This window comes from Rattus norvegicus, chromosome 2 (genome assembly GCF_036323735.1).
Source record: "Rattus norvegicus strain BN/NHsdMcwi chromosome 2, GRCr8, whole genome shotgun sequence".
NCBI classification, from domain to species: Eukaryota; Metazoa; Chordata; class Mammalia; order Rodentia; family Muridae; genus Rattus; species Rattus norvegicus.
This window is the reverse complement of record NC_086020.1, coordinates 159,479,743-159,489,163: the sequence shown is the minus strand read 5'-3', so window position 1 is coordinate 159,489,163 and position 9,421 is coordinate 159,479,743. Positions and strand designations below refer to the sequence as shown.

Sequence of the window (9,421 nt, the reverse complement as noted above, 5' to 3'; positions counted from 1 at the left end):
TTCCTGCCAAGACTGAACCCCCAGTCCAGTTGTTGTGGGAAGGGAGGTAATGGGGGGAGGATGGGGAGGGGAACACCTATATAGAAGGGGAGAGGGAGGGGTTAGGGGGTGTTGTCCTTGAAACTGGGAAAGGGAATAACAATTGAAATGTAAATAAGAAATACACAAGTTAATAAAGATGGAGGGAAAAAAAACCCAAGTGACAACAGATGCTAGAAAGGATGTGGAGAAAGAACACTCCTCCATTGTTGGTAGGATTGCAAGCTGGTACAACCACTCTGTAAATCTGTCTGGAGGTTCTTCAGAAAATTCTACATAATACTACCTGAAGACACAAGTATACCACACCTGGACATATACCCAAAAGATGCTCCAACATATAACAAGAACATATGCTCCACTATGTTCAAAGCAGCCTTATTTATAATAGCCAGAAGCTGGAAACAAACCAATTTTCCTCAACAGAGGAATGGATACAGAAAATATGATATATTTACATACATAATAGAGTACTACTCAGCTCTTAAGAACAATGACTTTATGAAATTCACAGGCAAATGGAAGAAAATAGAAAATATCATCTCATGAGTATAACCGAATTACAAAAGCACACACGTGTTGTGCACTCACTGATAAGTGAATTTTAGCCCAAAAGCTCAAATTACCCAAGATCCCATCCAGAGACTACATGAAGCTCAAGAAGTAGGAAGACCAGGAAGACTATGGCGGTGCCAGTGACTCAGGCCCTGCAGGCTGTCCATCTGGAGTCAGACGCCTTTCTGGTTTGTCTGAACCATGCCCTGAGTACGGAGAAGGAGGAGGTGATGGGTCTGTGCATCGGGGAGCTGAACAACGATGTAAGGAGTGAGTTCAAATTTGCACATACCGGAAGTGATGTGTGCAGTGTTCCGGAGAAGGAGGATGCGATCAGAGTCGTCCACATCCACTTGGTCATCACCTGCGCCGTCCTGACAAGAAGGACCGCGTGGAGATTTCCCCAGAGCAACTGTCCGCAGCCTGGATGGAGGCTGAAAGGTGGGTGGAACTCACCGGCCGTCCCATGAGAGTCGTCAGCTGGTACCATTCGCACCCTCACATAATGGTGTGGCCTTCACAGGGGGATATGCGCAAGCAAGCCATGTACCAAATGATGTGCCAAGGCTTCGTGGGACTTATTTTCTCCTGTTTCATAGATGACAAGAACACAAAGACCAGACGTGTTCGCTACACTTGCTTCCCATCGGTACAAGCCCAGAAAAGCTCAGACTGAGAGAATTGAAATCCCCATTCACGTCCTCCCTCACGTCACCATTGGGAAAGTTTGCCTGGAGTCCGCGGTGGAGCTGCCTAAGATCCTGTGTCAGGAGGAGCACGACATGTACAGGCAGATCCATAGCCTCACATATCTGAACTCGGTGACCAAGATCCACAATGGCTCGGTCTTCACCAAAATCTGTGCAGCCAGATGTCGGTGGTGAGCGGGCCTCTGCTGCAGTGGTTGGAGGACAGATTGGAGCAAAACCAGCAGCATCTGTGGGAGCTGCAGCGGGAGAAGGAGGAGCTCATGGCAGAGCTGTGTTCGCTCGAATAAAGCAGGGGAGCAGCAAAAAAATCGGGGGTGGGGCGAACAGAAATACCTAAGGGCGTACAATTTATTAAACAATAATCAATTTTGAAAAAGATAAAGTCGCAGGTCCTACATTATATAACTTCAAGATTTATTATTATAAAGGTACAGTGATTAAGATACGATGATATTTGCAGATGAATCAATGCAACAGGGAAGAAAATCCAGAAATAAACCCAACAATAATGTGCTTAACTACGTTTGAAAAAGTACAAATGTGATTCAAAGAGGAAAAGACAGTAATTTATTTCAACAAATCGAACCTTCTCAAGCCAAGAATATATATAAAATAAATAAATATCTAAAAGAATTTCTGAATGTATCACATATTTAAATTCAATATGGAAGACTTAGGGAAAAAAAGTTATTCCAGAAAAATTTTCAGAACTTAAGGACTTAATATTTTCAACTCCAAAGCACAATTTCACAAGAAAACAAAGTAGAGAGATTGGACTTCGTCAAAATTAAAGCTGTCTATTCTGCAGAAAGATGAAGAGGAAACCGTCGGTGAAAAAGATGTGTCTGAAACTCGAAAGTAAATAGCACCAGTAGAAAATGAAAAGAGACATAAACATTGTCACTAAAAATGGTGAAAATAGCAAATCCTGTTGAGGAGGCGAATGAAATTCTTCACACACCAGTGACAGGAATGTAAAAATACATCGACTGGGTAGAAAAGTTTGGAAATTTTTTTAAGTTCGACTGGGTAGAAAAGTTTGGAAATTTTTTTACACTTAACATGACCCAGTCACCAAGCCGCACTGTCTTAGTACAAAAACTTTTACTAAATTTTTCTTGGTAGTATTATCCTTGAAAGCTGCAAAGAAAAAACAACCCAGATTTTCTACTGTAAGTCTACGGTTAAAGAAACCGTTCTTATGGTGGAATATTACTGTGTAGGAAAAAGGAATATAATGCATAATGGTTTTGTCACTGAACTACATCTCAGCCTGACTGAACTGAATTTGGAATCATCATGTAAATACAACATGGACATGAAGGTGTTTTCAAAAAAGTTAAAGTGGGGAGAAGACTGATCCTTAAAGGAGGTGACACCATCCCATTGGGTAGGGCCTCAGACTGTATAAAAAGAAGGAAACGATCATATCATCAGGTCTCTCAAACATGGTGGAATATATGCCTTCAAATTGTGAGCCAAGATAAACCCTTCCTTACAAAAGTTGCTTTTGGCAGGTCTTTTGTCAAAGAAAAGAATAAAAAAGTTAAAAAGCAAAAAAAAAAAAAAAAGCAAAAAAAAAGAAAAAGAAAAAAGGAAAGAAAAGGTCACTGAGAATATAGGGAAAGGGCAATAAACATTCTGTTGTAAGTGTAAATTGGTAGAGCCACTATGAGAACAGGTGCCAGTGTCTGAAATACTAAGACTGAGTTATTGTTGAGTTCAGCTATAGCATTTCTGGGTACAAAGCCAGAGGAATCAAGTCTGCTTTCTGTAGAGACACCTGCACACCAGGGCCTGTTGCTACACTGTTCACTGGCTACACCGTAGCCAAGTCATAGAATCAGCCTAGATATTGCAGTGCAATAATGGATAATGAAAATGCTGTCTATTTATGAGTTTCATTACATCACAGTGGAGGATGGATGGGTTTGGAGACCATCCTATTAAGCAAAAGCAGGGAGTAGCTATCTTGTAAGGCTTATGGGAAAGCACATTGGAGGTTGGGGGAGCAGGAAGAGCAGGAAGGGGAACAGAAGGCCGCACATGGACAAGATTGTTACATAGTGTTACTGTTACAGTTCCCCAGACCTTAGCAGAACTGACTCCATGAAGGAAGCTCCATTCAGGCTTTGAAGCTCAACATTTAGGCAGCACCATCTGCCAAAGCAAAAACAAGACCTTATTTATCAAAGCTCAGAGTTGTAAGAAAGTCTCTGAATGTACTAATCTTCCCTTTTGGCTTCTGTAGGTCTGCTTCTGGATGCTCTTGTTAAATGAAATATGTAAACTCAGGATATCCTTTTCTGTGCTTAAAAGCTCACCCTGAGAAAAGTTTGGTGCTACACTGGGGCACCAAACACCCAGTGTAGTCACTGGCTGGATAATAAAGACTTTCTATTGGCTTAAAAAAAAGAAGTAGGACGACCAAAGTGTGGATGCTTCAGTCCTTCTTAGAAGGGGAAAATATTTATAGGAGGAAATATGAAGACAAACCTTGGAGCAGAGACCGAAGGAAAGGCCATCCAGAGACTGCATCACCTGAGATTCCAGCCCATGTACATATAGGCACCACACACAAACGATATTGCTGGTGCCAAGAAATGCATGCTGACAGGAGCCTGTTATAGCTGTCTCCTGAGAGGCTCTGCTAGAGCATGACAAATACAGATGCTAATGCTAGCAACCATCTGTTGAACTGAGAACAGGGTCCCCATTGGGGGAGTTAGAGAAGGGATTAAAGGAGCTGAAGGGGTTTACAACACCATAAGAACAAAAATTCCAACCAATCAGAGCTTTCAGGAACTAAACCACCATCCAAAGTTGGAAAAGACCGTGGCTCCAGCTGCATACGTAGCAGAGGATGCCTTGTTGGGCACCAATGGTAGGAGAAGCCCTTGGTCCTGCCAAGGCTCCACCTCCAGTGTAGGGGAAAGTCAGTGTTGGGAGGCAGGAAGGGGTGCATGGATTGGATGGGTGGGGGAATGCCCTCATACAAGAAGGAGAACTGGGATGTCATAGGGTTTTTATGTATAAGAATCTGGAAAAGGGGATAACATTTGAAATGTAAATAAAAAATATCCACTAAGAAATTTTTTTAAAGAAAAACTTGTTGTCCATTTTTGAAGAAAAAAAAAGGTTTTGAAGGCACTCATTTTACCCCACAAACAAGGATGCTATTCTGTCAATGTACATGGAGATGAACATTGGAATCTTTATTACAAAATCCAAATGCACAATAATTTTTAGAATAGAACCTGTAGAGACCATACCCCGATGTTAGTCAAGGCCCCCACTGAGTTATTGGGTCACCCATCCTCCTCAAAATTTTAACCCAGAATCCCTCCTTTCTAAGGGACAAAGAATGAGCAGAGAATGAAGGAAAGGCCATCCAGAGAGTGCCCCACGTGGGCTCCATCCTACATACAGTCACCAAATCCAGCTACTATTACAGATGCCAAGAGGTGCTTGCTGACAGGAGCCTGCTATGGATGTCTCCTGAAAGGCTCTGTGAGAGCCTTATTGATACAGTTGAGGATTCTTGCAGTTAGCCATCTTAGTGAGCGTGAGGACCCCAATAGAGGAGTTAAAGGATGGAAGGAGCTGAAGGAGTTTGCAAACCCATAGGAAGAAACAATATTAACCAACCAGAACTCCCAGAATTCCCAGGGACTAAACCACTAACCGAAGAGTACACTTGGAGGGACCCATGGCAGCAGCTGCATATGTAGCAGAGGATGGCCTTGTCTGATATTTATAAGAGGAGAGGTCCTTGGTTCTGTGAAGGCTCATTTCCCTAATGTAGTAGAATTCCAGGGCAGTTAGGTAGGAGTAGGTGGGTGGGAGGAGGAACATCTCCATAGAAGCAAGGGAAAAGGGGATGGGGGGTCCCTGGAAAGGGGATAACATAATGTAAATACTTAAAATATCTAATAAAAACAATAGCAAACATTTATAATAATATTTCTCACCTACCAGCAAAGGTAGAATGATAACTAAGCCTGATAAAGTGGCTCAGATGTGTGCAAATTTTAATTATGCCAAATTAAAGATAGATAGAATATAATTTCTTTGACATGTGAAAATTTACAAATCATATTTCAATGGAATCAGAAGATAAAAAATTGATATTATATCATTATAAGTCTTATTGATATTAAAGTATCTATTTAAAAGGATGCCAGCACCTCAGAGTATCTCTGTTCTTCCTCCTTTTTTTATTCCTGAAATTTTTGTTTGAGAACTTCATGTATGAGAGTCATATCACTTACACCCCTCCCATTCCCAAAATTATAACTTTTTTAAAGTATTATTGTTGCGTGTATGTCTGCATGTTTGTGTGTGTGTTCTTCATCCGAATCCTATTTTCAGTGCACACATGTGTATTTATACATCCTGACTACTTGAGGTTGACGAACCTATTGTCTTGCTGTGATCTTATACTACATTAGTGGAGAAAAGGAGCTGAGTAGAAGCAAGCTTTCTTGTTCTGTTTGCAGATTACGCAGTCTATTCAAAATCCACCCTTATTGGCCACATAGATTTCCAACAACAAACTTTAAACAAACTTTAAAAATTAGCTTTTATTTCTTCACTTGCTTTTGTCAGAAAATTTTGTCCTATAACAGGATAAGTAGCAGCATCATAAGATAAATACCAATAAACAACTATATAAACATTGAATGATAGCTCTCAAATGGATTAAAAAAACTTCAGCTAATAGCATTTGTTCCTGTTATATGCCTACTGTTAGTCAATATATCATAAATGCAGTTAGTGAAAGTTAATGCAAGGGTATAGAGGAATTCTTTGTTACCTTTGTAACTCTTCTGCAAATCAAAACTTAATTTGCCCAGAAGTATAAAATAATAGCGGTAAACAGTGAAAGTGACCTGAGCCTTTCTAACTGTCCTAAAGACTGGGTGCTGGCTCCACTCTGTGCCACATGGATAAACGAGAGAAACAGAATAAACAGTTTTTGATGAATGCCTCTTCTACTTTCCTTAAACTTAAAATTTTAAAATTGTATTTACTTTTTATGGAGGTAAGTAAATGTAGTCCACTCCCAGCTCAGTATCTATCACTTGGAAACTACAAGATGTCAAGCCATAGACTTTGGATGAATGAAATAAGATTACCAATTTCTCACTTCTTATAAAATATACATTTCAAAGGGTAAAAATTAATACCAATTGCCAAATATATTCGTTAGTTTTGAGTGACTGTGGCAAATTTTTGAATAAACTAAGAGACAAATGACAATTTGGCCCACTGTTGACAAGGGCTACACCACTGAAAAATAGCTCACTATAGAGGTGATATCTATTTTCACGGTAGTAAACAGGAAGTCGACAAAGGACTTAAAGACCTAAACATAGTTACCTCTGCCACTCTCCCTGCTACCTCACATTGCTTCTTCAGTCATCAAATAGCACCAGAAACAACGAGCCAAAACTTCTCACCATGAGCTAATGGTGATATTTTAAGTTCCAAATATTGCAGAAATAAAATTTTGAAATTTTAATAAACACTGGAAGGAGATTCCAGAGAGATTCTTAAATGCCAATGTAGAAAACTAGACAAAACATGTGGATCCTTCGTCAAGATTCTAATGTATTTTCATTTGAATAAACCTTTGCATTTGGCATTTTGTCAGAATATATGGGATAGAGAGATATGTATGGCCCTGTTTTTATAATATATATATATATATACGTATATATATATATATATATATATATATGTATGTATAAAACATCAATCATTTCCCTTACAAGAAACAGAGGATGTCTGAAGAATGTAAAAATAAGAAAATGCCCATTAAGGAAAAGATGTAAGTAGAAAAGAAGTCATTGATAAGCATCTTTGGAAGACACTTTGGTTCTGTGAAACATGCTGGATATACTTGTGACTTTGAAGACACAAATGATAAGGTTACAACAAGGAAGTTGAGATATACAGAAAGCTTTGGAAGCTAAACTGAGGCATTTTAATTCCATTTATTTGTCACTTCTGAATAAAGAATTTTAACTAATAATTTGAAACTATGAAGTTAATTGTGAGAATTAAAACAATAATTGGCTTCATATAGCCATTTTTAATAATTTTTCAATTTTATATAAAAAAGATAGCATGTTTTCAAACAAGGACGAAGACAAGCAGTCAAATTAGAACATATTAATAGTTAAAGTAGCAGCTAACACATGTATATGCATGCAAATGCACCCCTATACATATGCAGAGCATAATTGCCCATTGGTTAGCTAGCATAATTTCAATGTCTTTTATACTAATATAATTTGCTTATTTATTATTATAATATTCTGTATCTGTGATATAGAAAATAGCTGGTATAAATTTGATAATATGAATGCTAATTAGTCCTATATTGGTTAAGGAAATTACCTATAAATCCAAACCTCAGGAGTAGAGGAAATTTTCAAGTAGAGCTTGCTTTCTCAGTCTAGAATAACAGTAATAAGAAATACACTTGATCCTGATATTGAATAAGAAATATAAGGTGCTATTATGACTTTAAAAGAATTTTAATTTAGTAAGGATTTTAGTTGAGAAATATATCATTTTTGTAACACTACTATTTGAGATTATTGGTGACAAGAGTTTGTTGAAGTCAGAGACCTAGGTGACTATGCATTGTGCAGTAACATAAGATTTTTGCAGAAAAGGAAAAAATCATAGCAGTAAAGATATACTTATGAACTCCTTGGCGTCTATACAGAAAAGAAATAAATGGGCTAAGAAGACCAAATATTATGGATTTTATACTTTTACATCTCATCATTGAGATTCACATGTTGGGGAGAAATATGTATTAAGTCGAAGATTTTTTAAATATATTTACAAAGAAGTTATTCTTATTTTAATGAAAACAAAATCAGCACTAAAACATTGTTCATCTCTGTTTTTTTCAAATTTAATCAGTACTTTAAATAATTTTAATACCATATTCTTAAAGTAAGCAGTGATTTAATCTAGGAAATGACTATATTTTATCTATAGCATCCCATCATCTTAAGTGTTATTCTAAAGAAATACACTTGATATATAAACTGGGAAAGAGGTGTTGAGTCACAAAGTGACCTAGGAATATTGTCACTATACCTGAAAGGAAATTTTCATTGTGGAGTAAACTCTACATAATTTCAAAGTATTTTCAAATAAAATCTCACCTATAGATATAAGATATAGGGCTAGGCAAAGTGGCTCAGTGAGTAAACTGATTGTCATAGAAACATGAAGTCTTGAATTTTGATCACCAGAACCTGGATAAAATTGATATACAGGGGTTGGGGATTTAGCTCAGTGGTAGAGCGCTTGCCTAGCAACCGCAAGACCCTGAGTTCGGTCCCCAGCTCCGAAAAAAAAGAAAAAAGAAGAAAAAGAAAAAGAAAAAAATGATATACAACCATCAATCACTGGTATTCATAGTCATGGGTAAGTATCAATAAGCAGAGACCTGATATCTGTTAGCCTGGACAGTATCGTCAAATCATTATTATTATAATTCAGTTTCAATTAGAGAGTCTCTTAAAGTTATAAGGGGGAAAGAAACTGAGGACAACACTCCTCAGTGTCTTCCCAGTGTCAGTACCCACATGACTGCATATCTAAATTCACAAGGGTATACTCATAATACACACACACACACACACACACACACACACACACACACACACACACGCAGAGACAAGAGAGAGAGAGAGACAGAGACAGAGACAGAGACAGAGGCAGCTGACTTTGACTTGTGAACCAAAAGTGCTTGTTCAAATATTTATGTGTACTCCCCCCCCACACAGACTTAAGCATATGCATATTTTGTGTGACTGTCTGTGTGTCTGTGTGAGAGGTGGGGCGTAGAAGTAGACAGACAGATATACAGAGACAAAAACAGGAAGAGAGAGAGTGAGAAGGAGAAAGAAAAGAGGAAGGATATTCATGTTTCTTTTAAAGCCATCATCACTTGAACTCTCCCCTTTTTAAGGAAATTATGTCATCTGTAATGTAAATGGATATGCTAAGATTTAATTCAATGTACATCAAGTTCATTACAGGGGTTTTAAAAGTCAGTTTGTATAATACATTTCTAAATATAATTA

At 38.0% G+C, this 9,421-nt stretch overlaps 1 pseudogene; it reads left to right on the top strand.

Moving 5' to 3' along the window:
* Nucleotides 1-521: 521 nt before the first annotated feature.
* Brcc3-ps6 (BRCA1/BRCA2-containing complex, subunit 3, pseudogene 6) lies at nucleotides 522-1,893 on the top strand (annotated as a pseudogene).
* The last annotated feature ends 7,528 nt before the right edge of the window (nucleotides 1,894-9,421 follow it).